The sequence below is a fragment of the Anomaloglossus baeobatrachus genome, chromosome 8, assembly GCF_048569485.1.
Source record: "Anomaloglossus baeobatrachus isolate aAnoBae1 chromosome 8, aAnoBae1.hap1, whole genome shotgun sequence".
Taxonomy (NCBI): Eukaryota; Metazoa; Chordata; class Amphibia; order Anura; family Aromobatidae; genus Anomaloglossus; species Anomaloglossus baeobatrachus.
This window is the reverse complement of record NC_134360.1, coordinates 210,003,097-210,013,869: the sequence shown is the minus strand read 5'-3', so window position 1 is coordinate 210,013,869 and position 10,773 is coordinate 210,003,097.

The window sequence follows — 10,773 nt, the reverse complement described above, 5'->3', positions numbered from 1 at the left end:
TATGACAATACATAATATCAGAGTGGATAAGGACCTATAATAGATTAGATAAGATTATTTGCAGGTAAATTCTAATTGTATTTTATTATACTGTTATCTACAGATAGGTCTGAACATGGTGAATCTTTGGAGCCCATAAGGTCTTTGAATAGAAAAGTAGATAGCGCCATCTAGTGTCAGATATAAATATTGTGCCTTCCATTGGAAATTAGAATGACATTCAAGCATTTCATATGTTGTTTGGAATTGTGATAGTCTGAAAAATTATTAAAAAAAAAAAAACATGGGCAACCTGTGATGCAAAATAATTATAGCTATCTTGGATTTGACTTTTAAGAGAATCTCTCCTTAGACCAATATCCCTTTAACAAATTTGCATTGTGAATATCTATACCATGGGGCAAAGGGTTCTATGACATGTGCCATGAGTGCCCTCTGAAGGTTCTAAGCATAAATATACCCCCGTAATAGAGTATACTCATCTCTGCCATGTATGCTATCTCAGGAAAAACTCTATCCAAGCACCACTGGCAGAGACAGACAGACAGATAGTGTGATAGATAGATAGATAGATAGATAGATAGATAGATAGATAGATAGATAGATAGATAGATAGATAGATAGATAGATAGATAGATAGATAGATACATGAATAGATAGATGTATATATGAATAGATTGGAGGAATGGATAGATAAATGGATCAATCGATAGATAGATAGAATAGATAGATAGTTAGATAGATAGATAGATAGATAGATAGATAGATAGATAGATAGTTAACAACACCCAAGACAGTCACAACAGACTTCAATGAAGTGAAAGGCAACAACTTCAGGAACATATAAAAAAGACAAAAAAGAGAAGTCTTTGGATTTGCCTCATATACCATTATATCCCATGGCCCAAAAACCACCAACAACAATGCAAATTGCACATAGAAAAATCTTTAATTGATTGGGTCAAGCATATAATTTTACATGGGATATAAAACATTATAACAGGTAAGGAGGTAAAAAGACACATGAGAGCGAACAAGAAATCCCCATGTGAGGCTGCATGGATCTAGCAGGGTAAACACAAGGGTATATTCCCAGCAGGGCCAGTGTAAGTGCCTTCACAGCAAACAGATTCAATGTGAAAGACAGAGCAGTACTAAGTAAAGAATCATAGGCACATTTACCCAAACACATAGCCCGGCAAGGAATCCACCAAATGTAAAACTCACATGCAGACGCACAGGGGGAGCAGTCCCAGTCCAGTTGGGACTGCTCCCCCTGTGCGTCTGCATGTGAGTTTTACATTTGGTGGATTCCTTGCCGGGCTATGTGTTTGGGTAAATGTGCCTATGATTCTTTACTTAGTACTGCTCTGTCTTTCACATTGAATCTGTTTGCTGTGAAGGCACTTACACTGGCCCTGCTGGGAATATACCCTTGTGTTTACCCTGCTAGATCCATGCAGCCTCACATGGGGATTTCTTGTTCGCTCTCATGTGTCTTTTTACCTCCTTACCTGTTATAATGTTTTATATCCCATGTAAAATTATATGCTTGACCCAATCAATTAAAGATTTTTCTATGTGCAATTTGCATTGTTGTTGGTGGTTTTTGGGCCATGGGATATAATGGTATATGAGGCAAATCCAAAGACTTCTCTTTTTTGTCTTTTTTTTAGATAGATAGATAGATAGATAGATAGATAGATAGATAAACAGAATAGATAGACAGAATAGATAGACAGAATAGATAGATAGATATATGAATAGACTGGAAGGTTGGATAGATAGATAAATAGATAGATGTATATATGAATAGATTGGAGGAATGGATAGATAAATGGATCGATAGAGAGATAGATAGATAGATAGATAGATAGATAGATAGATAGATAGATAGATAGATAGATAGATAGATAGATAGACAGAATAAATAGATATATGAATGGACTGGAAGGATGGATAGGTAGATAGATAGTTAGATAGATAGATCGATAGATAGATAGAGAGATAGATAGATAGATAGATAGATGGATAGATGGATATATTGATAGATAGAGGCCTATATGGATAGATTGGATAGATAGATAAATAGATAGATAGATAGATAGATAGATAGATAGATAGATAGATAGATAGATAGATAGATAGATAGATAAATGGATAGAATATGGTGATACCAAATATCTAAATATTTTTAATTTTATCAACTGTTAAAAATTTCAATAGGGGCTGATTTGAACTTTTAGGGGTTTTTTTTGGGGGGGTTCATATTTTTAAAACTTTTTTTACATTTTTTATTTATTTTACTAGTCCCCCAGGGACTTTCTGGAACAGCAGTTTGATCACTTGTTCATTTCTGTTGATCAGAGCTGCACAGCTCTGATCAGCAGAAATGCAGTATTCCTGTGTAAGCCACTACTCTGTCAGCTGTTACAGGAACTATGTCATGATAGCGACAGGAGTCATCACATAACTTGTTGCTACCATGATTGCATCATTGTGCCGTCGATGGCGGGGAGAATGGTGCAATCACCGCCGTGGCCATTTAACTCGCACTGTCATATTTTGACAGCATGATCTAAGTGGCATGCAGGCATGGGTGGATTGTGGATCCACCTACACCTGATAGACCCCCATGTCTGCTGTTTAAATCAGAAGACATGTGTGGGATCACCGCTGGCTCATCGTAGCAGCCGGTGGGGATTACTGCGACATGACCAATGACGTACCGGTACATCATTGGTGATGAAGGCCAGATTAATGATTAAAATACAAAGATGTTTTTAATATAAAAAGTCCAGAATGCCATCCTATTATATTACTGCGGGAGCTGGAATTCTTTCTTCTCTTCATGAGTATTGGGTGCATGTAGCATCTTTAGGATGCCAGTGGATCTGCCGAGATTTTCCTAGTGGCTTCGCTTGCGGTTTTGCCAATGTTTTTATAGTATATTTTTTCTATGCTTTAAACAATAACTAGCAAGTGGCTACCTACCAGAAGATGCCCAAAAAAGTGGACATGCTACTTCTTTTAACTGCGTCACGGTTTACAAACAGTTAAAAAAAAAAAGTAGCAAAACACTGAACATGTGCACCGCAATGACGTTTTACATTAGTATGCATTATGACCCTTTTTTTTACGACGGTTATGTGGCGCTTTTTCAGGTGGGTTCCATGTGGAATCTGCCTTAAAGACGTCATATGCATATACCCTCACGATGGAAGACATTCCTGCTTTTATAATTTACAGACCCTAAACTATTGGAATATTGCATTAATCAGAGGGGAGGGGGCTCCAAAACTGCTTCAATGTTGGTATTAATATGTATATTACATGCAATCAAACTGTGCCAAATTGTACACCTTCCATATAAACTCATTTGGCCATTGTGCATTATTAACACTTTGTCCTCCGGTGATGCCTGTGTGATTGGTCGGCATTTGAGCTGAAGGAATATGCGGTGAATTTGATAATTATAGGTGGCGGGATGCAGCACGGGACGCCATATTATTCCACAATCATTATCTGTGTGATTACAGTTAATTAAACTTACAGTCTCCCTAAAGGAAACTCTTCAGCTTTATCAGGTTAACTAATGATTGCCTGTGTGGTTTTTTTTATCTAATTGGCCTATAATCATTAGATCAAACTTGGAATTAATTTGTTTCACACCAGAATGCATCGTCACCATCAACAAATATTACAATGTTTCACTCCACCAGAAAACATCTCCTGAAATAGATGTGTGTCAGATATAAGTCAGACAGAGATATTCCGTATCCGCTCAGTATATTTATAAACAACGGCACAAAGACGAAAACACAAAATACGGGTGCTAATCAATAAATTAGAATATCATCAAAGAGTTAATTTATTTCAGTAATTCAATACAAAAAGGAAACACATCTATTAGATAGAGTCATTACACACAGTGATCTATTCCTATATATTATATAGTCATTACACACAGAGTGAGCTATTCCTATATATTATATAGAGTCATTACACACAGAGTGAGCTATTCCTATATATTATATAGAGTCATTACACACAGTGATCTATTCCTATATATTATATAGAGTCATTACACACAGAGTGAGCTATTCCTATATATTATATAGAGTCATTACACACAGAGTGAGCTATTCCTATATATTATATAGAGTCATTACATACAGAGGCATCTATTCCTATATATTATATAGAGTCATTACACAGAGGTGTCTATTCCTATATATTATATAGAGTCATTACACACAGAGGGATATATTCCTATATATTATATAGAGTCATTACACACAGAGGGATATATTCCTATATATTATATAGAGTCATTACACACAGAGTGATCTATTCCTATATGCTATATAGAGTCATTACACACAGAGGGATCTATTCCTATATATTATATAGAGTCATTACACACAGAGGGATATATTCCTATATATTATATAGAGTCATTATACACAGAGTGATCTATTCCTATATATTATATAGAGTCATTACACACAGAGGGATCTATTTCTATATATTATATAGAGTCATTACACGCAGAGGGATCTATTTTAAGTGTTTATTTCTGTTAATGTTGATGATTATGGCTTACACCCAATGAAAACCCAAAAGTGATTATCTCAGAAAATTAGAATATTATAGAAGACCAATTGAAAAAATGATGTTAAACTCAGAAATGTTTGCGCCTACTGAAAAGTCTGTACAGTAAATGCCTCAATACTTGGTTGGGGCTCCTTTTGCATGAATTACTGCATCAATGCGGCGTGGCATGGAGGCGATCAGCCTGTGGCACTGCTGATGTGTTATGGAAGCCCAGGTTGCTTTGATAGCAGCCTTCAGCTCGTCTGCATTGTTGGTGTCTCTCATAGATTCTCTATGGGGGATTAGGTCAGATGAGTTTGCTGGCCAATCAAGCACAGTGATACTGTGGTTATTAAACCAGGTATTGGTACTTTTGGCAGTGTGGACAGGTGCCAAGTAATGCTGGAAAATGAAATTTCCATCTCCAAAAAATTTGACAGCAGAGGGAAGTGTGGCGCCTCAGCCGCCACAGGGTACTGCATCTGTCTTAAGGTGCGGTACTGATCCAGGTAAGAAGAGGTTAACCACTGGTGTTTGGAGCTTACACACATCCTGAGCTCATATCTTACACAAACCACAGCAAATGAGCCAGCTAGTTATACAACACAGGAAGCCAGATAGCCTGGGGAATTCCAGGTTAGCAGGGCAGCAGCCACTAAGAGACATCCCAAGGGTGGGGGCGCCTGGGGAAGTGAGCAAACAGAAACAGTTTCTAGTCAGATTAGTCTGGGACAGAGAAGCAACAACAGGTCCCTGGGGGGTGTGCGACCCAGCACCCCTAAGGGAGAAACCGCCCGGGATGCGTGCTTCAGAGCTATCTCGGGAAAGGAGAAAGTGCCAGAACATCATGGGACTTGTAGTACCACGGCTGCAATAGAGAGTGCTTGAGAGCTTCTATAACTATGACCGGGCAGACTGGAAGAAACCAGGAGGACAGAGAGAAGCAGGAGACGACCAGGCGGAGCTGGTGATACAGAGGAGAACATAGTAGCTGAGGTCGAGCCTAACCGTTTCCACAGTGCCAGCTGTTGTGAATGTCATCCGAGTGGGTACTGGTGTGGAGCTCCCTCTGGTGGCCAGGGATGGTAATGAAGCTGAGTTGGAATTAGTGATTCAGACAGGTGATGGAATTAATTGGGAATCCAGGAAATCCTATTGCAGATCAGCCTAGTTTATTTAGGAGAGCATTGTGTGCCTGGCGTTTGCCGGTGATAAATGTTCCTGCCTGCTTCTGCAGATGGCTGGGAGTTTTCCCTTCTGATTTTTCCATTTATTTGGTGCATGAATCTACTCCAGATAAGTTTACTGTTTCTGTGCTTAATTGCTGGATTTGCACTTAAGAGTGTTTCTGCCTATTCCATTTGGTTCTGTGTTTGGTTTCTTGTATGTGAGGATCTGTCTTTCTGCTTTTGTGAGCAGGGCACTCCCTCCAGCAAGAAAAGGAGCTTGCTCCCTGGTCAGTTTTGGATTATTTGCACTTTAGAATATTACATATTCTGTGATTCAGGCCAGTCACAGCAACCCCAAAATTCCACTGGCCCAGTGAAAGGTGAGCACTGAGGCCCCAGGGTGCTGCAGAAGCATGAAGTGGTCTAAAATTTTCTGGTAGACGGCTGGGTTGACTTTGGTCTGTATAATACACAGCAGACCTACACCAGCAGATGACATGGCTCCCCAAACCATCACTGATCAAACCATCACTGATGGTGGAAACTTCACACTACACCTCAAGCAGCTTGAACTGTGGTCTCTCCCCTCTTCCTCCAGAATCTGGGACCGCGATTTCCAAATGAAATGCAACATTTACTTTCATCTGAAAACAACACCTTGGACCACTGAGCAACAGTCCAGTTCTTTTTCTCCTTGGCCCAGGTAAGACGCTTCTGGGATTGTCTATTGGTCATGAGTGGCTGACACAAGGAATGCGACAGTTGTAGCTCATATCCTGGATACGTCTGTGTGTGGTGACTCTTGAAGCACTGACTCCAGCAGCGTCCACTCCTTGTGAACCTCCCCAAAATTTTTAAATGGCCTTTTCTTAACAATCCTATCAAGGCTGCAATTATCCTGGTTGCTTGTGCACCTTTTTCTACCACACTTTTTCCTTCCACTCAGCTTTACATTAATATGCTTGGATACAGCACTCTGTGAACAGCCAGCTTCTTTAGCAATGATCTTTTGTGGCTTACACCACTCCTTGTGGAGTGTGTCAATGACTGCCTTCTGGACATCTGTCAAGTCAGCAGCTCACCATGATTGTGTAGCCTACGGAACCAGACTAAGGGACCATTTTAAACACTTAGGAAGCCTTTGCAGGTGTTTTGTGGTAATTATGCTAATTTTCTGAGATAATGACTTTTTGGTTTTCATTGGCTGTAAGCCACAATCATCAACTTAACAGAAATAAACATGTGAAATAGATCACTCTGTGTGTAATGACTCTATATAATATATAGAAAGAGATCACTCTGTTTGTAATGGCTCTATATAAGTGTCTCCCTTTTTGTATTGAATTACTGAAATAAATTAACTTTTTGAGGATATTCTAATTTATTGAGATGCATCTGTACATGCCGGCACATGGAATATTTGTAAGGAGCCCATAGCACCTACCTGACTTCCTAAGACATGCAGTTACTTAGCCTGAGCATGCTTGTTTTCAATAGAGAGAGTGGTATAAACCACTGCCAGGTTCATCTGTGGGTAGCTTACCTCCTCCAAAAACAAAAGGATCAGGCATTGAAATTCGACATGCTTGACCCTTTTCAGATGGACTCCAAACACATTAAAATGACTGTAGGAAATTATCCAGAGCCCCGAAAATCTTTTTTTGTGCACATGTTCAGCCTATTTCAGCTTCTTTTAACTTCCTCAGGCTTCGAAATTCAGGATCAAAGAATTGTCCAGTTTGTTCTTCTGGTGGCTTCCATTAGAAAGCTGCTCACAACTTTCGAGCACATTCAAATGTCCATACTAGTGGTGATCAGACCCGTGGAAGTTCGAGTTCACAGGGTTCGGCCAGCCTTTAGGTAATAGTTTAGTTTGTGACCCAGACTTGACCCAAACTTGATCCCAGACCCTAAAGGTCTCAAATGGGACCTGAACTTTGGTGCTGTAAAACGGTCATAGTTATGGCTACGGGGTTGCAAATGGAAGCACAATTGGGGTAAGAGCAGGACAATTGCCCTGCAAACAAATGTGGATAGGGAATAAATTAAGAAAAATGACAATTTTGTTAACCGGCGCAGGTAAAGCAGACAGCTGGGGGCTGCAGCCCTCAGTTGTTTGTTTTGCCTTGGCCATTATCAGAAATAGAGGGAACCCCATGCCTTTTTTAAACTTATTTAAATACCTTTAAAAAAAAAAACAAACAGCTTGTGCTCCCACTATTTTTGATAACCAGCCAAGGCAAAGCAGACAAGTGGGGGCTGGTATTACCAGACAGGGAAGGTCCATGGTCATTTGGCCTTTCCCAGGCTAACAATAGAAGCCTGCAATCAGCCCAAAAATTGGATGCACCAACTCTGGCGCTTTGTCCGTCTCTTCATGATTGCCCTGATGCGATGGCAATCAGGGTAATACTTTTGGAGTTCATGTCAGCTGTGAATTGTCAGCTGCCATTGAGTCCAGGGGTTAGTAATAGAGAGGCATCTGTCAGACACCCCCATTATCAATTCGGCAAGTGTACAGTTAAAGAAAATAAACACACAGGAAAAAATAGTTCATTTGAATAAAGACTCCCCCACACTTCCTCGCTCACCAATTTATTAATTAAAAAGATATCCTTGAAGTTCCGATGTAATTCAATGGTGTAGTGTCCCACGATGTTCATCAAATCTTATGGAGACTTGTTCTCAAATGAGGCTTCATAGATCACTCCTGTTCAGCAACAGGCATGGAATTTTTCACGAGCCATCAATCTGTCTATGCATTGCGGTCAGGGCATGGACTGATTTCCACAGATGTCTGACTGTGCCCTTATGTACTACTTTACTGTCTATATAGTTAACAAGAAAGGCACCAGTGGCAACGTCGTCACATAAAATCGCTTCAGCAATAATAACACCACCGGAGTTTTCCGGAAGCATGGTCGTCTGTGTTTGGTCAGTGACAGTTTTTACCATCAATGTTTTTCACATATTATTTTTTTTTTATTAATTACAAAGTTTCTCCTGTCTATTAACAGTGTTAATCACAGATTACTCATGATTTGCACACTGATGCATCTGCAGCTGAAACCAGAAGTTTCCCTCCAATCTCTATAAAGACACTTCTGCAGGTTTTTCTCACTAACTGACATGAAATCAGAATAAACCTTTCCCGTTTTAGGTCAATTAGGAACCAAAATTATTTATATTTGCCAAATGCCAGAATAATGAGAGAGGGAGAGAATGTTTTAAGTCATTTTTATTACTTTCTTCAAAGTCAAAAGTATACATACACTAATGCGGGCATCACACAATACGATCTATCGTGCGATCGCATGAGTGATCGTACCCGCCCCCGTCATTTGTGTGTCACGGACAATTAGTTGCCCGTGGCGCACAAAGACGTCAAACCCCCGTCACACGCACTTACCTGCTGAGCGACGTCGCTGTGGGCGGCAAACATCCACTTTCTGAAGGGGGTGGGACGTTTGGCGTCACAGCGACGTCACACAGCAGCCGGCTAATAGAAGCGGAGGGGCGGAGATGAGCGGGACGTAACATCCCACCCACCTTCTTCCTTCCGCATTGCCGGCGGCCGCAGGTAAGATCTGTTCATCGTTCCCGGGGTGTCACACGGAGTGATGTCTGCTACCCCGGGTACGATGAACAATCGGCGCAGAGAAGAAGAAACGACTTTTTGAAAATGAGCGACGTGTCAACGAGCAACGATAAGGTGAGTATTTTTGCTCGTTAACCATCGTTCGTAGCTGTCACATGCTACAATATATCAAACGATGCCGGATGTGCGTCACTTACGACACTTACGCACAATATATCGTCTCGTGTGACGCCCGCAGAAGACTACTGTGTCTTTAAACAATATGGGACAGCCCATATTGTTTAAAGGCATATGTCAAAAAATGCTAAGAAAAAAAAGCATTGTGTGATTGAGATATTAGAAATTTCCTTTTGTTGTGTGGTCACTGAAGAATGCTGCATGTGAACAAGCTCAAGTGGCGAAAACTCTTTTTGATCCCCCTATTTTTCCCACTGTGTTTTTTGCGGGACAGAAAATCCTCCGTAGCTCTGCTGGGGTGTTCCCGTGTAGACAAAAGCCCCATTTAGAGCTCACTGATTGGCTGCTGTGCTGTGAACATAGCACCAATGCCAGATGCTGGGATCAGCGACAGAGACTCACCGGCTGAACCAAGGACAGTTACTACAGTGAAGTTTGTTTTTCCTTTATAGCAAACTGTAGCCAGGGGAGAAATTTTATTGGTAGGGAAAACCCCCTGTAAGTTCGGGAGGGCAGACCCTCAGTCACTCTGGCAATTTTGGTCCATCCAAGGCCTGAGAAATACATCTGTCTTAACCCAGGGAATATTTTTTAATTCACCTAACTACATATCATACTAATATTACCTGTTTGCGTATCTAAAGGGTGATTTACACACTGCCACATCACTAGCGATTGCTAGCGATGTCGAGCGCAATAGCACCAGCCCCCGTCGTTCGTGCGAAATTTGGTGCTCGCTGCCGTAGCAAAAATTATCGCTACGGTAGCGTCACACGCAAATACCTGTTCAGCGACGTCGCTTTGACCGCCGAACAATCCCTCCCTCAAGGGGGAGGTGCGTTTGGCGTCATAGCAACGTCACTGCGGCGTCACTAAGCGGAGGGGTGGAGTTGAGCGGACGTAACATCCCGGCCACCTCCTTCCTTCCTCACTGCCAGTGGACGCAGGTAAGGAGATGTTCGTCGTTCCTGCGGTGTTACCCATAGCGATGTGTACTTCCGGAGGAACGAGGAACAACATTGTACCTGTGGCAGCAGCAACGATATTAAGGAAAGGAGCGACGTGTCAATGATCAGCGATTTTGAACGATTTTGCGATCGTTGATCGTCGCTCCTAGGTGTCACACGCTGCAATGTCGCTATCGGTACCGGATGTGCGTCACTAATGACGTGACCCCGACGATATATCGGTAGCGATGTCGCAGCGTGTAAAGCACCCTTAAGAAGACTAAAG